This window comes from Squalius cephalus (assembly GCF_949319135.1).
Source record: "Squalius cephalus genome assembly, chromosome: 14".
Classification (NCBI taxonomy): domain Eukaryota; kingdom Metazoa; phylum Chordata; class Actinopteri; order Cypriniformes; family Leuciscidae; genus Squalius; species Squalius cephalus.
Window position 1 is genome coordinate 633643 of NC_137135.1, and position 21358 is coordinate 655000.

The 21358-nt window shown below is 39.2% G+C and overlaps 2 long non-coding RNA genes across 2 annotated transcripts; one reads left to right on the forward strand and one right to left on the reverse strand.

Moving 5' to 3' along the window:
- The first annotated feature begins 1837 nt into the window (after nt 1–1837).
- Nucleotides 1838–3020, forward strand: LOC307171216. Its single transcript, XR_013823511.1, has 3 exons — nt 1838–1893; nt 2661–2775; nt 2935–3020. It is a non-coding gene; the product is annotated as an uncharacterized lncRNA (long non-coding RNA).
- A 1797-nt stretch (nt 3021–4817) lies between these two features.
- On the reverse strand, nt 4818–6297 carry LOC307171630. Its single transcript, XR_013823577.1, has 3 exons — nt 6269–6297; nt 5857–5958; nt 4818–5540 (listed from the first exon to the last, which is right to left on the reverse strand). It is a non-coding gene; the product is annotated as an uncharacterized lncRNA (long non-coding RNA).
- Nucleotides 6298–21358: the final 15061 nt, after the last annotated feature.

Here is a 21358-nt window from a genome sequence, read left to right on the forward strand (position 1 = left end):
GATGGATGCGTTCGTTGACCGCCTCTGACCGCCGCTGACGTCCCCTCGGACTTAACTGGCTGGCGCCTCTATATATACAGTCATGGGCTGGCGTTAATGTGACGTAATGTAACAGTCTATGGTTAAGATAAACATCGTCACTATTTTTAGTTAATTAATAAAAAAAAAAAATTGTAAATTTTTTTTTGTCCCTCTGTCCGGGCCCCATCCCGCCAATCGGGCCCTAGGCACGTGCCTAGTTTGCCTTTGCGTTAATCCGGCTTATACAGGATCATCATTTTTATTTATAAAATTTGAAATTTGTGTCAATTTGACTTCCTGTCTGTTCAAATGATGCAGATACATCAGATGCAGAGGAAGAGGAGGAGGAGGAGGAGGCATCGGAGAAAAAGGGTATGTAATATTATGATACTGTACTTTTATATTCTATCTATACATGTAAGGTGGATAGGATGGACTGATTGTTAACTTGCTGGCACACATATACAAAGTTGGGCTCAAATAAGATATTTTGTAGTCCGAGTGAGTATAGAAGGAGCAGAATACACTATACTATTTATACTTTATGTGGTGTTATATGGACCTGTGTCTGCAATGAAGCTTTATTATTATAATGTTACCCTGCGAGCTATTTGGATTTTGCTCTACAGGTCAGCATGGATACCAAGACTGGTTCTATGCTCATGTTAAGCCCAATGTCTTTGGTATCATTGGTCTGATTGGCTGTACAGTTTGCCCAATTGGTTCTTAGAGGCACAGGTAGCCTCTGCGATCGACAGTTGAAACAACAGCTCAATTTCCAATTCAGCTGACGTATATGCACGATTCCACGTCTCATTCCTGTAGTACTAATCATCTCTAGTATGTGCATTTAAAAAGAGCATGGGACTTATGTACAAAGCTTGCGTACACACAAAGCAGCTGCGCACGCCTCTTCTCATGCACACATTCAGATGTACAAAGACTACTTGAACGTGAGTGTGCAGTCATGTGATATAGGCCATCTCGCCCCATGTTTTCAATGCCTAATGAAGATCCGATGGGATTGAAACATTGCGTTGTTTTCAAGTAAATAAATTTCCTTTTGGAGCATAAACAGGGGGCAGACCACCTCTTCTACTTTGATACAATTGATTTTTTTAGAGATGCACCGATTACAATTTTCTAGGCCGATTCCGATTTCCGATTTCTCATTGAGTTTGATCTGCCGATACCGATTTTAGCCGAATCCGATTTCATTTTTTCTAATCACTTTACAGCACACACAAATAAGATATTTCTATAATTTCTGGCTAGTTTACTTTATTTATTTTTTATAATCATAACCATACTTGCAACCAAAACTGAATAATGAAAACAAGTTTAAATTGGTAAATCTTATACAAATATTTTTGAGTCTTTGTTTTCTTTTCTGACATACTGGAGTTCTTGTTAAAACACAATAAACATACTTATTCTGTGCGCCACTGACATTTGCGGTGTGAAACGGCTGTAATTCACGAGGTTTCCTACATGTGCGTTCCGTGTGCACGTGTGATGCTGATGTTGAGCGATGTTAATCATGCAGTGCCCGAGTGCATTTGACCGGCATAAAATCGGCATATGTCAGACTGACCGGCCGGTCATGGCCGATCACGTGAAAATCGCCAATTCCGGTCACCAGCCGATCAATCGGTGCATCTCTAGATTTTTTTGGATGTGCGCACCATTCTTCTCTCTAATTTCAACAGAGGTGCCAATAAATATTTCATTATTAACATTGAAATGACACCGAACTGAAATGACATTTAACAAAATGTAAATTATTGTAATTAATATTCATGTATTCTTTATTGAAGATGGATTCTATGTGGACAGCCTGTTGAAGGTGGCGTCTTCAAAGAAAGCTAAAAGGTTGGTAATGCTACGACTAGAGTTGGGTTGGGTGGGTGTGCCTTTTTATATGACAAATTGACTTGATAGAGGCAAGAGTGCAGATAACATCAGTAGAACATGTGTGTTACGTGCCTAATGCAACTAATGCAAAAAACAGGTAAAACTACAAACTATGTAGAGTAATGAGTAATGGCTTATTTGTCAAACAATATGATGTTGTTCACTTAAGCCTCATGTTTTTATAGGTGATCTTTGTCTACAGATATGTTGTTTTTTGATGTTCACAAAAAATGATGTGTTATGATTGCACAGGCACTTTGTTTCAGTAGAGGAGCTGCAGAGGAGATGCTCTGCACCAGAAAAGTTCTCTGGTCAACTCATGGTGACTTATTTGAGGAAGGCAAAGGGGAAAAAAAGGAGCTTGTGAGGGAGTTGAAAGAGGCAGGGGTGCAGCTGAGTCCGTATGGCTCAAACACTACAATGTGCACCAAACTAGTTGAAGGTAACATATATGCAGTCAGAACTAGGCGATTTCTTAAAGGTGTACATTCAAACAGATTCCCTTATTATTGAATTAGATGTTCCTACCAAAGGTTGTAGAACTGCAAGTTTTAGAATGTCAGCCATGTTGGAGGCATAAGTAGCCTAGGTGAATGAATGAGGCATAGGCAAACAAATGCCAATGGCCAGTTTAACAAAATGCAAACGGTTTAGTAACTAAAATATAAACTACATTAGTAACATGTTAAGGTCTCATTTACTCATTGGCTCCTTTTGTGTCACAGAGGAGTGCCAAGGTCTTGCTAAAGACCTAGGATATTTGACCAAGGAAATACCCTTCAAAATCATAGGCCAGCAGCTGGCTGAGCGAGGCTGCAGAAGAGAGGATCATGACTTGAGGTAAAATATGCATACAGATATCTTTTTCCTTCCACTTTTTAAGTCTTTCTCCTTCTGAATTGGCATAATGTTGTTATGCCAGTGCTTTCACTCAATTCGTAATTGTACTGTCTGTATATAATGTAACTTGTCTCAGAGATTTCTTTTGTTTGTTTACAGTGCTGAACTCGACATAATCGAACAAGTGTTGGGCGACAACATGGACATGTATTCAAAGGTCACACACACACTTGGACCCCAAGTATGCCAGGTTGTGTTTCAGATTAGTGATCGACCGATGTATCGGTTTACCGATATTTTTCCCGATATTTAAGCATTTTCCCATAATCGGGTATCGGTTTTGTAATATCGGATTCGCCGATAAACGGCGCCATCTTGTGGCCGTTTCGAGAATTCCGCCATTGCAGCCCGCGTCTGAGGAGATCAGTCAACAACAACTCTGTGCACAGGTAAAACATATGTTCTGCTTGCTTTGCTTTAATTATTCAACTTTATTTAACATAACAGACATGCAGAAATGAGATTTGAGACATGAATGCCTGATACAGTTTATTTATGCAGCTTGGTTCTAAAAAATTGAGACGAACTCATGGAGTCACGTAGCGTAATCCGTCATGTCCTGCCCCAATAAAGACGTAAATTTACATGGATTAAATAAAACAGACATGAATGAGTGAATGTTGAAAATAAAAGCGCTGAATTTTATTCTCTATCTGTTGTATTTGCTCACCATTAGTCTCTAGAAAAAAGTTCGTTCATATTGCTGAGCACTCACTGGGTTGATGACCAGGAATGCTCAAGTACGGCCACTGAATGAAACTTTTGACAAGATTATCTTGTTTAAACATCCTAGATTATATTATCATTTACTACATAGCAATTATTTCGCTAATACACATCTAAATATACTGCTTTGTGGAAATTAATTATTTATTATCTCCACGCGCGATCGCGGTTGAGTAGTTCTGTGTAAAATAAATGCATAGATAAACAGCACTTTGTCAGTTGGCATTTCATGATCTAGATTCAATCTAACTGACAAAGTGCTGTTTATATAGTCTCGAAAAAAATGCTAATACACATCTAAATATACCGCTTTGTGGAAATTAATTATTTATTATCTCCACGCGCGATCGCGTTGAGTAGCCTAAGTTATAGTTCTGTGTAAATGCATAGATAAACAGCACTTTGTCAGAAAGGATTTCATTAATAACATACTAGTTGGAAAATGCAAATATGCTGTTTTGTTTGTTACTTTCCTGACAATGTTATATTCCAGCTAATATTATTCAGTGAATTAATATTACCCAGTGAATTATTCCTCACTCTTTAAACCTATTAAACGGCACATAAACCTTCTAAAACTGTTTAAAATAAATTACATTTCAATACAAAATACAATACAAAAAAATACCTCCAACATGTGGAACCACTTAAAGATACATCACTCAACTATCTTAGAATATATGTTAGAATAATTTTTGTGCTTTTATTTTTTACCTCATCAAAGCTTTTATTTTTAAACAAAGACACTTAGTAACAGTGCACTTTATTTTTTGGACTCAGACCCCTCTATTTATTTGTGTATAAATATAAAGTTTTTTTATGTATGCAAGGAGGGAGTGATTGTTATAAATAAAATTGTTTGTTCAGTTCATTTGTGTTGTAATAATTGTGTCAAAAACAGAAGTATAACAGTAAATAAATATCGGTTCTGCATATCGGTAATCGGCACATAAACATGCAAATAATCGGTATCGGTTATAAAAAATCAATATCGGTCGATCACTATTTCAGATCATCAGAGAGTGCCTTGTTGCAAAAGCAAGGGCTCTAGAAAATTAAATTGACACTATTTCTGACACAATTACACTATGTGCTGCAAACTGTTCAATGTCCTATACTGTTCACTGTTAAATCACTGCAAAAAATGCAATTAAACTATTTTTTGGTTAAATCTGTTTATTATTATTATTTAGCGCTTGTATCTTCTTGTTTTGCGCTTTTTGTAAAGCTCTCGTTTGGCTTGCTCTATCCGCTGGCGATAAGCATGAAGTGCGTGTATTTTTCGTTTTCTTGACACAATGCCAAAACGATTGAAGGCCACTGTGTGTGCCCTCTTCACTGTAGTGTACAGGTCACTACTATACATGTAATTTTCTGATTTGCTCCACTCCAGTAAATCTGTCAACATAGACTGAAGTTGAACTTGTGCATTGACATTTGTTGGCACAAACAGATTTTCGCTTCCAGCAGTGGGACATGTAGTGGGACATGTAGAATGTGAATTGTTGGTGGTTTGCAGGCAGTCAGCAACATGTAAGCACACACACTTTTGACCGTAACTGTTGACAGCACAGGTACAAAAGGCAGGGTCACCAGTAAATACAAATGTGGCACTTACATCAGTGGGGTGAACAGTGATGAAATCACCATCAACGTGGTACTGTTTTTTGGCAACAATATCTCTAGCCATGTCAGCATGTAGCTGTGCAATATCAATACATTTCTGTGCTTCAGTGTATGCTGATACAATATGTGTGCATACATTTCCCTTATCATACAATCCACAGTCACACTGCATCTTGACTAGATCCACAGTGTTCAAAGTTGAATCTGAGTTGGGGCCTGCCCCTGTTTGCACAGAGCACTTTCCTTGCTCATTTATCAGGATCTGCTGTCCCACTGTGTTCTTGGCTGCTGTAGATGTTGATGCTGACGAGGAGACCCTCAGTCTTCCTGCATCTGCCAAGTCGTCCAGGTAGCTACATTAACAAAAGAGCATTTAGTCTGAGGATAACAGGCATTATTGTGTATAAAATGAAATATAGTATTGACCTTTTTAATCACAGAAATTGATCATTTTTAATTAATTCAATTCTCATTTAATTCCATTCATGCAGGACATGTAACAGAGGACAGTATTGTGAACATAGAATTAGTAATTTCAAGTATCTGAAAGATAACATTACCAAATTTACTTAACACTTACTCAAATGGCATTACAGAATTAATATCCTAATAGACGGTGTGACCAAAATTAATGTGATAAGCATCACAATAACGTTATACTGGCCTTACCAATAATATTTTTGAATATCACCACATAGCAAGTGAAGAAGTTGATCAACTCTTCTGTTTGCCTCTCCCCTTAGGAACTGGTATTTAAGTGCCAGAAAAAACCTAAAACGGGAAAACAATAATATACTGTTATGAGTAAATCATAGATTGAGAAAACAATACTCACTCAGTGTTGGGGAGATAGGATTGTGATATTGGAAACTTTGGAAATGATAACTTAATTTGTAAATACAAAAAAAAAAAAAAAAAAAAAAAAAATTCCAAATGTGACCAGAAAAATTGTGTTCAGTGGCAGATTAGAAGATAAATGTGCCGTCTAGGGAACCAAATGTTCCCGATCATGAGTTACTTTGTTGTTTTATATCATGCATTGTAATGTTTGAAAAAAACATGATTATTAATCTTTGACTACCTCTCTGCCTTGTTGTTGGTGTCACTGCTGTTGTGCTCAAACAGTCGTCCAAAATTGGCCCATAGTGCTGCATGTGGAAGCCAGTGCACCTTCAGGTATGTTGTCACTCGATTGCTGCCAAGCTGGGCATCAAGGTCATAGCACAAACTAGTGGACACTGTCACAAAATCTTCCTCCTGAAATCATACCATACCATATATTATGGTTGCCAGTTTAGAGTACCCAACACAGACGAAACAAGGGTAATAGAAGATATTGAGACACATACAATTTTATATATCTATCGTAGTTACCGTTATGCAAGCTTTCATTGAGGTCATGGCATGAATGACGACGTGTCTTTTGTCAGTTGACAGGTTCCCACCATCTCTTGATGTAACCCAGCGATGTACAGCCTTTAATACACAATATATGGCACTGTAAATGAGGCTACATTGTTTTTTCAGAAGCTACAGCAGGCATATGATATCAAAATTGTAAATCAATTTATTTACAACCAAACAGAATGTTCAAAGTATCTACTCGTGCATTTCTTAAATGCAATCAGTACCTGGAGAACATGAAACCAACAGAGGAGAACTTTGGCTTTGGGGAAAACTTCTCTTATGGCATTGAGCTCTTTCAAGTCTCTGTCGATCATAACTGACCTAGGAAAAATAAGACCAGACTCCAGATAATAATATTGCAGAATACTGGAGTATCACAATTTCATCTAGGCAAATGTAGTAAATTGACCATTGTTTAAGTTACAAAAGGTATTCAATTATCTCTCAGTATTACAACTCCTTTGTCCTTGTATGGGTATTGGGCTTTTGAAAAGAACTGTTCTCACCTTGGGTAAAAGTTTGGATTGCTTGAACAAAGCATGTTCAAGCAAAGCTCAAGTATTGCTGATGATTCCTGGCTCATTATTAGGTATGCAAATGGTACTCCTCTTCCAGTTTCATTGACAAGTACAAGGGCATACAGGGCATACCCATATGATGTCAAACCTTTGTAGGAGGCGTCCATAACAACCATGGGGTGGGGGTTCTCTTGGAGTAGAGCCTTCTGTTGTGGTGTCTGGACAACAATAACCAGTGGCTGGTCTTTTGTCAAAGGTTGAAAAAAGCAAATATTTTCTTTCAGTTCACCCGTCACCAGCTTTTCCACACTCACAGCATCATCGATGTCCGGCAAAGTGAAGATACGGAGGTGGCGTTTTACCAACCTTACATCTTCTGGAGTTAGGAAGAAACGCCTGTCATGCTTCTCGGTGTAACCCCGACTACATGCCCAATCACAACTTTTTATGACAATCTGTGATATGGATAGACCTTGTGTGAGCCATATCTCGACAAATCCTAACAATTCTGGATTAATTGCATTTTTCTTCCTCTCTTCAGGGTTTGACAAATCATGTCCTGTGTGTGTTAATTGCTGCCGAACTACTACTGCTGTGAAACCTGTCTCCTCTATAAATTTAAACGACACATAGGCTTCACAGGAATTGGCCCTTGTTTCACATGCCTTGCCCATGCTTTTTCCTGTTGGTTTGTTGCCTCTTTCACAGGCATGGAAATAATAATTTTTGCTGTTCTGTTTTGCCGCCAAGAAAAAGGTCTTTGTTCATGGGGACAAGAAAACAGAGTTTATGGAGAACTATGTAGAAGAACTACAGAAGAAAACAATTTTGATATCCGTGGAATCACGGGAATCTTTTTCTATTCTCAGTTTCCTTCGGATGCCTTCGATCCATAGCTGCTCCATAATCTGCAGTTGATATAAACAATACAAGAAAGAAAACAATAATTTTACAAAACATTTCAGAAATAGACACAGCATACCTGAATGTTACCGGATTAGAAGAAAACTAGTTGTATGTTTGCAAATTTCAGTACTACACAGAAAGTAGCATATGAAGTGCCCTTAGATTTGTGTTGTTCCATTTAGATTCTATAAGGTGCAAATGAATGTTGCATGGAGATACGGTAAGGTGCCCTGAGAGCAGTATTAGAATGTTGCATGGAGATACGGTAAGGTGCCCTGAGAGCAGTATTAGAATGTTGCATGGAGATACGGTAAGGTGCCCTGAGAGCAGTATTAGAATGTTGCATGGAGATACGGTAAGGTGCCCTGAGAGCAGTATTAGAATGGTGCATGGAGATACGGTAAGGTGCCCTGAGAGCAGTATTAGAATGTTGCATGGAGATACGGTAAGGTGCCCTGAGAGCAGGATTAGAATGTTGCATGGAGATACGGTAAGGTGCCCTGAGAGCAGTATTAGAATGTTGCATGGAGATACGGTAAGGTGCCCTGAGAGCAGTATTAGAATTTATGCTGCAAAAATGTCCTTAGAGCAGCCAATTGTAGATCTAATGTCATAAGGTGCCCTCAGAGCAGTATTAGAATATCTGCAACAAAATGCGCTAAGAGCAGCAAGTGAATGTTGCATGGAGATACGGTAAAGTGCCCTGAGGGCAGCAAAAGAATGTTGCATGGAGATACGGTAAGGTGCCCTGAGGGCAGCAAAATAATGTTGCATGGAGATACAGTAAAGTGCCCTGAGAGCAGTATTAGAATGTTGCATGGAGATACGGTAAAGTGCCCTGAGGGCAGTATTAGAATGTTGCATGGAGATACAGTAAAGTGCCCTGAGGGCAGCAAAAGAATGTTGCATGGAGATACGGTAAAGTGCCCTGAGAGCAGTATTAGAATGTTGAATGGAGATACAGTAAAGTGCCCTGAGGGCAGCAAAAGAATGTTGCATGGAGATACGGTAAAGTGCCCTGAGAGCAGTATTAGAATGGTGCATGGAGATACGGTAAGGTGCCCTGAGGGCAGTATTAGAATGTTGCATGGAGATACGGTAAAGTGCCCTGAGAGCAGTATTAGAATGTTGCATGGAGATACGGTAAGGTGCCCTGAGGGCAGTATTAGAATGTTGCATGGAGATACGGTAAAGTGCCCTGAGAGCAGTATTAGAATGTTGCATGGAGATACGATAAAGTGCCCTGAGAGCAGTATTAGAATGTTGCATGGAGATACGGTAAAGTGCCCTGAGGGCAGCAAAAGAATGTTGCATGGAGATACGGTAAGGTGCCCTGAGAGCAGTATTAGAATGTTGCATGGAGATACGGTAAAGTGCCCTGAGAGCAGGATTAGAATGTTGCATGGAGATACGGTAAAGTGCCCTGCGGGCAGCAAAAGAATGTTGCATGGAGATACGGTAAGGTGCCCTGAGGGCAGTATTAGAATGGTGCATGGAGATACGGTAAGGTGCCCTGAGAGCAGTATTAGAATGTTGCATGGAGATACGGTAAGGTGCCCTGAGAGCAGTATTAGAATGTTGCATGGAGATACGGTAAGGTGCCCTGAGGGCAGTATTAGAATGTTGCATGGAGATACGGTAAAGTGCCCTGAGAGCAGTATTAGAATGTTGCATGGAGATACGGTAAAGTGCCCTGAGAGCAGTATTAGAATGTTGCATGGAGATACGGTAAAGTGCCCTGAGGGCAGCAAAAGAATGTTGCATGGAGATACGGTAAGGTGCCCTGAGAGCAGTATTAGAATGTTGCATGGAGATACGGTAAAGTGCCCTGAGAGCAGTATTAGAATGTTGCATGGAGATACAGTAAAGTGCCCTGAGGGCAGCAAAAGAATGTTGCATGGAGATACGGTAAAGTGCCCTGAGGGCAGTATTAGAATGTTGCATGGATATACAGTAAAGTGCCCTGAGGGCAGCAAAAGAATGTTGCATGGAGATACGGTAAAGTGCCCTGAGAGCAGGATTAGAATGTTGCATGGAGATACGGTAAGGTGCCCTGAGAGCAGTATTAGAATGTTGCATGGAGATACGGTAAGGTGCCCTGAGGGCAGTATTAGAATGTTGCATGGAGATACGGTAAAGTGCCCTGAGAGCAGTATTAGAATGTTGCATGGAGATACGGTAAAGTGCCCTGAGAGCAGGATTAGAATGTTGCATGGAGATACGGTAAGGTGCCCTGAGAGCAGTATTAGAATGTTGCATGGAGATACGGTAAGGTGCCCTGAGGGCAGTATTAGAATGTTGCATGGAGATACGGTAAAGTGCCCTGAGAGCAGTATTAGAATGTTGCATGGAGATACGGTAAAATGCCCTGAGGGCAGTATTAGAATGTTGCATGGAGATACGGTAAGGTGCCCTGAGGGCAGTATTAGAATGTTGCATGGAGATACGGTAAAGTGCCCTGAGGGCAGCAAAAGAATGTTGCATGGAGATACGGTAAGGTGCCCTGAGAGCAGTATTAGAATGTTGCATGGAGATACGGTAAAGTGCCCTGAGGGCAGTATTAGCATGTTGCATGGAGATACGGTAAGGTGCCCTGAGAGCAGTATTAGAATGTTGCATGGAGATACGGTAAAGTGCCCTGAGAGCAGTATTAGAATGTTGCATGGAGATACGGTAAAGTGCCCTGAGGGCAGCAAAAGAATGTTGCATGGAGATACGGTAAGGTGCCCTGAGAGCAGTATTAGAATGTTGCATGGAGATACGGTAAGGTGCCCTGAGGGCAGTATTAGAATGTTGCATGGAGATACGGTAAAGTGCCCTGAGAGCAGTATTAGAATGTTGCATGGAGATACGGTAAAATGCCCTGAGGGCAGTATTAGAATGTTGCATGGAGATACGGTAAGGTGCCCTGAGGGCAGTATTAGAATGTTGCATGGAGATACGGTAAAGTGCCCTGAGGGCAGCAAAAGAATGTTGCATGGAGATACGGTAAGGTGCCCTGAGAGCAGTATTAGAATGTTGCATGGAGATACGGTAAAGTGCCCTGAGAGCAGTATTAGAATGGTGCATGGAGATACGGTAAGGTGCCCTGAGGGCAGTATTAGAATGTTGCATGGAGATACGGTAAAGTGCCCTGAGAGCAGTATTAGAATGTTGCATGGAGATACGGTAAAGTGCCCTGAGAGCAGTATTAGAATGATGCATGGAGATACAGTAAGGTGCCCTGAGGGCAGTATTAGAATGTTGCATGGAGATACGGTAAAGTGCCCTGAGAGCAGTATTAGAATGTTGCATGGAGATACGGTAAAGTGCCCTGAGGGCAGCAAAAGAATGTTGCATGGAGATACGGTAAGGTGCCCTGAGAGCAGTATTAGAATGTTGCATGGAGATACGGTAAGGTGCCCTGAGGGCAGTATTAGAATGTTGCATGGAGATACGGTAAAGTGCCCTGAGGGCAGCAAAAGAATGTTGCATGGAGATACGGTAAGGTGCCCTGAGGGCAGTATTAGAATGGTGCATGGAGATACGGTAAGGTGCCCTGAGAGCAGTATTAGAATGTTGCATGGAGATACGGTAAGGTGCCCTGAGAGCAGTATTAGAATGTTGCATGGAGATACGGTAAGGTGCCCTGAGGGCAGTATTAGAATGTTGCATGGAGATACGGTAAAGTGCCCTGAGAGCAGTATTAGAATGTTGCATGGAGATACGGTAAAGTGCCCTGAGAGCAGTATTAGAATGTTGCATGGAGATACGGTAAAGTGCCCTGAGGGCAGCAAAAGAATGTTGCATGGAGATACGGTAAGGTGCCCTGAGAGCAGTATTAGAATGTTGCATGGAGATACGGTAAAGTGCCCTGAGAGCAGGATTAGAATGTTGCATGGAGATACGGTAAAGTGCCCTGAGGGCAGCAAAAGAATGTTGCATGGAGATACGGTAAGGTGCCCTGAGGGCAGTATTAGAATGGTGCATGGAGATACGGTAAGGTGCCCTGAGAGCAGTATTAGAATGTTGCATGGAGATACGGTAAGGTGCCCTGAGAGCAGTATTAGAATGTTGCATGGAGATACGGTAAGGTGCCCTGAGGGCAGTATTAGAATGTTGCATGGAGATACGGTAAAGTGCCCTGAGAGCAGTATTAGAATGTTGCATGGAGATACGGTGAAGTGCCCTGAGAGCAGTATTAGAATGTTGCATGGAGATACGGTAAAATGCCCTGAGGGCAGTATTAGAATGTTGCATGGAGATACGGTAAAGTGCCCTGAGAGCAGTATTAGAATGTTGCATGGAGATACGGTAAAATGCCCTGAGGGCAGTATTAGAATGTTGCATGGAGATACGGTAAGGTGCCCTGAGGGCAGTATTAGAATGTTGCATGGAGATACGGTAAAGTGCCCTGAGGGCAGCAAAAGAATGTTGCATGGAGATACGGTAAGGTGCCCTGAGAGCAGTATTAGAATGTTGCATGGAGATACGGTAAGGTGCCCTGAGAGCAGTATTAGAATGTTGCATGGAGATACGGTAAAGTGCCCTGAGAGCAGTATTAGAATGTTGCATAGAGATACGGTAAGGTGCCCTGAGGGCAGTATTAGAATGTTGCATGGAGATACGGTAAAGTGCCCTGAGAGCAGTATTAGAATGATGCATGGAGATACGGTAAGGTGCCCTGAGGGCAGTATTAGAATGTTGCATGGAGATACGGTAAAGTGCCCTGAGAGCAGTATTAGAATGTTGCATGGAGATACGGTAAAGTGCCCTGAGGGCAGCAAAAGAATTTTGCATGGAGATACAGTAAAGTGCCCTGAGGGCAGTATTAGAATTTATGCTGCAAAAATGTCCTTAGAGCAGCAAATGAATGTTGCACTTAAATATGACACGGTGCTCTAAGACCAGTATTAGAATATATGCATAAAAAATGCACAAAAGAGCAGTTTGTTGTATGTAGCTATGACAAAATGCCTTGGGCGCAGCAACAATACCACAGCAAAAGTGTGCAATGACAGCAGCGTAACTTGCTATTATAGCCAGTAAAAGTTATAATAGAATATAAGCTAACATTAGCTATTATCCTTTCTAAGAGCTAGCTAGCTAATGTTGCGAGTTAGCTTACTTACATTAGTTAGCTGGCTAGTTAAATAACAGCTCGATAGAAAAACAAGCTTTACTTAAAATCCAAATACTTAATTATCTTGGCAATTTAATGTAATAATCTAATATAGTTCAACATAAAACATAACATTACCTTAACTGCAAAGATCTCCTTAGCGTGATGTCTCCCGCGTTCTGAGAAAAACAATTCAAATAATCCATGTCCCGCCTCCTGCTGTCGCTGATTGGATGACTGAGAGAACCAATAAGATGCAATGCTGCCCTGAGAACATATTTCAATAACTAAAAGTCTAATCTGCCATCAAGACGGGTTCACATGGTCCATTTGACCAGCTCAGCGTGAGAGAGGCATCTGACTACGTGAGGATGCTACAGGACGAAGATTTAATTTTTTTTCTGTGTTTTTTTTTTTTCCACAAAATCATGCCCCACGTCGACATTCTGTACCAGAAGCTCCAGAAGAAGGACATTGATGCAGTCTTCATCAAAAGGGCCCTCGAGAGCTTCACAAGCAGTGTGCAGACCATTAGGTAAGATAACATTTATATTATTCGATCCTTCTAAAAGCAGAGCTTTGTTATGAGAACAGATGCATGAAAGGAGACTGTATTTGTGTTCTTTTTTATAATATATTGCCAGTGGTTTAATCTAGCTTGCTTTACTCTGTGCTGGACATCCTGGTTAGGTGAGGCACAATAGATAGCTTAAAAAACAGTGTTTAACAATAACATTATGCATCCCTGCCCATTTTAAGAAATAGCTGCTGCAATACTCCAAACAGTTCCTCACACAACGACGGCATTAAGGATGGTCAACGGCTCACGTCAATCGGAGAAAACACAGCGTATGTAAGATAGTTTTCCAAATATCCCCCAAAAGCAAAGACTGAATGTCTTGTATTACACTTTTCAAAGGATAATCTAGCTTTAAAGTCAGAATAAAAAGTTAAAACCAATCATTTCGTCATACCTGTTGTGTTCTGACACAAAGCCATTAACTGGTTATTTTTGTGTTATAAATGTACTTATCTTATTTCTACAAATTTCAACCGGATAAAGATAGAGTTAATTACACGATGAAATGAGAGAATAATGCTACCAAATACGTCTGACGTCTGATGTTTTGAGAAAAAGCAGTGTTTTAAAATACAGATGATTTTTCTTTTGACAAACATACATTTTAAATTATACCCCGTGGTGTTTAACATCCAAGAAGTAGTAATTTATGCAAAGGCGAATTAATTAAAAAAAAAAAAACCAGCAACAATACAAATAGTTTAAGTCGTCATAAACAAAACACACCCAGATCCTCCCATAGTTGTAGTAAACATTTACAATATGTAAATAGATTCTGTCAGATTTGTTAGCGTGCTTGTACCACATTATAGTGACTAACATCACCTGTCCCTTGTAAAGGCTATGGATAAAGTCCAAGCATAATCTTTATGCAACAATCGCGCGTGCACAATTTACTACAAAAGTGTGTATGGTGTATAAGAAAAGAGACATTTAGCTGTAATGAATGCATAACACAGAAACCCTTTTTAGACGACTCTTTGAGCACTGTCAAACATGTTCATATAGGAATTAATGAACAAATACAGCATAAGAAAATTACAAAAATGTAAAAACTTAAACTGCGATATTCTTTTAGGTCTGTCTGCGAAGCGGTCACAGGACACACAATAGGCCCAACATGAAAAGTGAAGCCTGATGTTTTTTCTATCGCAGATACGACTGTTACACTTTAAACAAACCTATCAATTAAGTTACGCATTATGAGTCAAGGTGTCGCAGACACACAATTTGTCATGTTTGTCTTCACAATTTGTGCTTCTTTAAGGAAAAACTGTTTTTGTTCTTCGTGAGAAGAACACCAAATGAAATCTGTTTCCTATTTAATGTTAGTGAACTCTAGGTCTTCTCGTCTTCTATTTGTTCATATACGACAGTATTCACATGAATTCGCTTGATTTAATAACTTCGAATGTCGGGTATTTTATCCATATCTGTGTTACAACTTCAGTGGTTTGGGAAAAGCACGTAAAAGTTTAATAATTGTCTAATAATTGTTGCAAACTGGTACTACCAACAATATATTAGTGCATTCCTGGAACTGGGCGTCGTTACACTACATCTTTATGCATCGCTTTCTGCAGGACTTTTACGTACTTTTCCCAAATCACGGAAGTGACGTCGGTGTCCGGGTTAGCAGTAGCATGAGCCGTCAGGCAAGTGTTATTTAAATAAACTCCTGATGTACTTACAAACTTTCCAATGCCTCGTTTTATGAGTACAGAATCTATTTGTACTACTGTATAAGTCTGGTGCCATTCTGGGCATTATTAGTGGGGTAATTTATGAGATACATCCTAGGATCCGTTAGCGCCTGCACTAAACCATTCGGCTGATATCTCTAAATAAGCTCTAACTTTAATCATGTTCGACCAAGGGAAAAAGGCTTCTGGGGGGGGTGTTTGCCTCGAGGTCATGGTGCAAAGGACCCTAGGTTGATTTTACTCCGAACCATCCCTTTAATTCATGTTTATATGATTTCTGTCACAATTGCTCACTGTACAATTAAGATCTCCTCCCAGAAATAAATCATCATCATTAGAAACATCTTGTTAAACAGAACATAATGTATCTAAAAACAACATCCTATCAATTGTTGAGTTGGGGACATACACACTAGTGATCGACCGATATTGATTTTTTATAACCGATACCGATTATTTGCATGTTTATGTGCCGATTACCGATATGCAGAACCGATATTTATTTACTGTTATACTTCTGTTTTTGACACAATTATTACAACACAAATGAACTGAACAAACAATTTTATTTATAACAATCACTCCCTCCTTGCATACATAAAACAACTTTATATTTATACACAAATAAATAGAGGGGTCTGAGTCCAAAAAATAAAGTGCACTGTTACTAAGTGTCTTTGTTTAAAAATAAAAGCTTTGATGAGGTAAAAAATAAAGCACAAAAATGATTCTAAAATATATTCTAAGATAGTTGAGTGATGTATCTTTAAGTGGTTCCACATGTTGGAGGTATTTTTTGTATTGTATTTTGTATTGAAATGTAATTCATTTTAAACAGTTTTAGAAGGTTTATGTGCCGTTTAATAGGTTTAAAGAGTGAGGAATAATTCACTGGGTAATAGTAATTCACTGAATAATATTAGCTGGAATATAACATTGTCAGGAAAGTAACAAACAAAACAGCATATTTGCATTTTCCAACTAGTATGTTATTAATGAAATCCTTTCTGACAAAGTGCTGTTTATCTATGCATTTACACAGAACTATAACTTAGGCTACTCAACGCGATCGCGCGTGGAGATAATAAATAATTTCCACAGAGCGGTATTTATTTAGATTTGTATTAGCGAAATAATGGTTATGTAGTAAATGATAATACAATTTAGGGTGTTTAAACGAGATAATCTTGTCAAAAGTTTCATGCAGTAGCCGTGCTTGAGCATTCCTGGTCATCAACCCAGTGAGTGCGCAGCAGGGGCGGAGTGGCAATCGGGAGAGTCGGGACTTTTCCCGGTGGGCCGGTAGTGTTTTGAGGCCGCGAGGGCCGGTCTGATAATAGTTATACATTGCGAGTTATTTTAGCAACACCGTCTGGCGGCCTGATGTGTGGCCGCTTCTCGCTGGTCAAACTGTGCAGCCTCTCTGCTCAACACAGTATATAAAAGTGCTCAAACCGTTCGGCAGGTCCAACCATGTCTATAGGATTTTCAAAAACATAGGGGGATCAGTGAGCGGCCCCTCCCAAAATCGGGTCGGCCTTTGATGTAAAAAGCCGCCGAACACCTCTTTTTCCTCGTCACGTCTTGGAAGTCTAACGTCCGTGAGAGTGAGTTAAATGATGGAAAGGCAAAAAAGAAAACTGAAAGGTGGAGCTGAGCATGGGCGGGAGGGTGGGGCTAGCAGGTGCTTCAGCACCCCCAAGAAAGACCAAAGCACCCCCAAAAATAATTTCTGGAAGCAATTATATTCAGGCTGTAGGCTCTATGGAAGCCCTGAACCGCATTTTGAAGCAAAAAGAAAAGAAAACTTATCTTGTTATTTCGAGATATTAAGACGTTATTTCAACATAATATCTCGTTATTTCGACATAATAAGTCGTTATTTCGACATAATAAGGGGGCATTCTAATCTGCATTAAGCTACATTAAGCTTTCTTATAGGCCTAATGGTTTTCTATGGGAGGAAACGTGTAATTAAACGTTGCGTTCATATTCTGGGCTCATCTGATTTTTAGTACATAGCATTTTTATGATTTTAGTATCATAATGATTAATAAATGCACGCACAATTATCCGTGAACTTGATTTGAACAAACGCCTTTCAACTTGTGCAAAATTCAGAATTAAATGAATGTGCAGCAATTTGCACAAATAGAGAGTCTGTAGGCCTACTGTTGTAGCCATTAAATAAGCGCGTTTGGTTTCATATTTGTTAAAATATTATAATGGCATTTATTTTCCATTTATGTTTATTTATGAAAAGTGAACAGCACAAGTAAGATATGATGCGCTATATCGAGAGACTTGGAGTGGGTGGGTCAGACAGACATGATTTTGACCATTTCATTAAGTTTTGTTTTGTAGAAAACCTTTCATTAAAGTGAATTTCGTTTTGTATAAATTGTATCTTAATTTTAATAATTTTTTTATCAACCAATTTCCTGGATTTAATAATAAGCAAATATAACAAACAGACAATATAGCCTAATCATTGAGGCGCCCGCGCGGTCAATTGCATTGCACGTTAACTGAGCGCATCTCATCCGAACTAAATTAACGAAACTCAGTGAATGCCTCACACAGACATGAGAAACACATCAAATACACAAAGCTTGAAATAAATTTAAACGAAATAATTCAAAACGAAAAGAAAAAGGCTACTCTCTGATTACGTAATCATGCATTTCTCTCTATAGGCGCGTTCACTACGAATATGGCGATCGTCAACTTCATCTTTGCAGCCGACACCCGACACTGTCAGAAAACACTAATTTATTACTAAAAATCAATGCACGCGTTACCGGATTTACAAATGCACATCTTGCTTGTTGCACGCACATAAATGTCGAAATAACGAAATATTATGTTGAAATAACCTTATTAGTAGGCTAATAATAGCCTACATCTTTTAGAATATTTGATTGAATGCTGAATGTTGCGCTTGTTCAACGAGCAAGGTGTCATGTCACCGTGAAAATGCCATGGACCCTTTTCAACAGGGTGATGATGACACGTTTTAACGGTCATCATCCGCATAAATCCTGGAAAGTTTTTTAATATTTGCAAAAAAAAAAAAAAAAAAATGTATTTACATTTATAACACTATTTTATATTATATTACATTTAATAAAATTACAAAAAACGAGTTAATGCTGCTGTGAGGGTTTCTAATGCTGCGTCTGTGGGAGTGATGACAAATTGACATATATTTCTCTCTTCTGAGTTCTTCTGACTGCCGTTATCCATCTCTCGCAATTTTTTTACTCTTTTAGAAAGTTGTGAAAAAACTATAGAGGAACAAAAAAAATCTATTTAATATTCTCTCATTCAACACTATATTTTTTAGCAAACGTAGTGTTTTTTTTTTTTTGTTTTTTTTTTTGTTTTTTACCACCGAGGGCCGGCGGTCTACGAAATTTCCCGGTAGATTTTTTGGTCCCACTCCGCCCCTGGTGCGCAGCAATATGAACAAACTTTTTTTTTTCGAGACTATATAAACAGCACTTTGTCAGTTGGCATTTCATGATCTAGATTGAATCTAGATCATGAAATGCCAACTGACAAAGTGCTGTTTATCTATGCATTTATTTTACACAGAACTACTCAACCGCGATCGCGCGTGGAGATAATAAATAATTAATTTCCACAAAGCGGTATATTTAGATGTGTATTAGCGAAATAATTGCTATGTAGTAAATGAAAATATAATCTAGGATGTTTAAACAAGATAATCTTGTCAAAAGTTTCATTCAGTGGCCGTACTTGAGCATTCCTGGTCATCAACCCAGTGAGTGCTCAGCAATATGAACGAACTTTTTTCTAGAGACTAATGGTGAGCAAATACAACAGATAGAGAATAAAATTCAGCGCTTTTATTTTCAACATTCACTCATTCATGTCTGTTTTATTTAATCCATGTAAATTTACGTCTTTATTGGGGCAGGACATGACGGATTACGCTACGTGACTCCATGAGTTCGTCTCAATTTTTTAGAACCAAGCTGCATAAATAAACTATATCAGGCATTCATGTCTCAAATCTCATTTCTGCATGTCTGTTATGTTAAATAAAGTTGAATAATTAAAGCAAAGCAAGCAGAACATATGTTTTACCTGTGCACAGAGTTGTTGTTGACTGATCTCCTCAGACGCGGGCTGCAATGGCGGAATTCTCGAAACGGCCACAAGATGGCGCCGTTTATCGGCGAATCCGATATTACAAAACCGATACCCGATTATGGGAAAATGCTTAAATATCGGGGAAAATATCGGTAAACCGATACATCGGTCGATCACTAATACACACAAATAAAAACAAAAATATTAATTCTCCACTTGTGCTGTCACTTTTAAAAGTCTACCCTTCAAAAACTCTTTAACTTGATATGAACTTGTATTAGTTATGAAATATTTGTTATATATTTTGCAAATAATATTGCTACTCCTCCACTTAACGTGTTGTTAAAAAAGATAAGCCTTCCCATTCCTTCATCCAATCATTAACATTGTTCATGTCACTATGTGTTTCCTGAATCAAAGTGACATCTGTTTTTTTCTGCTTGATAATTTCATACAGCTCAGCTCTTTTTCTATAATATCTGGCACTACTGACATTCAAGGAGGCAATCCGCACTTTAGCCATACTGAAATAAATAAACTAAACAAAAAAACACAAGCAAACCCAGATTACTAATGTTCTGAGTCTTCATTTTCATTTAAATCCGTGCCAACTTTACTCACAAACTCGTCGGGACATGAACGGATTAAATGGCCCGATTTACCACATCTAAAGCACTTCATTTTGTCAGTAATTACAAACACGACATATTAAAAATCGTCCACATGGAAATTTAGTGCCAAGTCCAATTCTGCGTCATCTTTGATGATCATGAATGCAAATCTCCTAAATTAAAAGATTTTTTTCAATAAAGGAGATTCACATCCGATCGTAATCTTCTTGATCGGCGAAACCAACTTTCCATAGCGTGACAGTGCTCGTTTCAAAATATCATCACTGAGAAACGGAGGGATATTCGATATTGTGACTTTTTTTGACGGTAACAGCAGAGGTAAAAAAGGTATAAGTATTTCATCAATGATTATACCTCGTGCAAACACCTCATTTGCTCTTTCCACCGAGTTAAAATGACAGTTGCATTATTCATTCAGGAAGCGGAGAGAATGTTTTGATGGCCAACAACCTCTCCTACACCCAGACAGCAAGCCTCCACACTCGCCACGGATACTGTCTTGACTCCGTGACGGCGTGTGAGACATCAAGCCCAGTCCCAGCCTGAGACGCACACAAACAACACACAAGATAATACTAAATCAAATAAACAAACTTAGAGGTATAAAAAGAAAGAAATATAAGGAAAACACACAAAAGAATAAAAAATACACATGCTGTCAGAAGGCCACGTATGTATTTTGGTGCAACACCAGATAGAGCCTTGTACACAAAAACAGCAATTTTAAAATCGATTCTGAACTTAACAGGAAGCCAATGTAAAATTGCTACCGGTCAGAAGTCTCTTACAGAGGCAGGCCACAGTACAGGCAATTACAGTAGTCCAGACGTGATGTAATGAATGCATTTGGTACTTTCTGCCCAGGGACTGCAGATGAAATTTAGCTCTGTAGCTAATTTTGGGACAGTTTCTTACTGTCCATTGTCCCTGTCAAATAAATAAAAAATAAATAAAATAAAGGCGTGGATTACAGTCTCTAAGTCTTTTGGAGACAAAAACTGTTTTACTTTTGCAATCGATCTCAAATGAAAGAAACTTCCCTTCACCACTGAGCTGATTTGTTTTTCAAAATTTAGTGCCGAATCGAATGTAACACCAAGGGCCCTATCTTGCACCCAGCGCAATTGACTTTGTACAGCGACGCATGTATCATTCCTATTTTGCACCCGCGCAAAGCGGACTTTTCCCTCCACAGAAGCACGTCC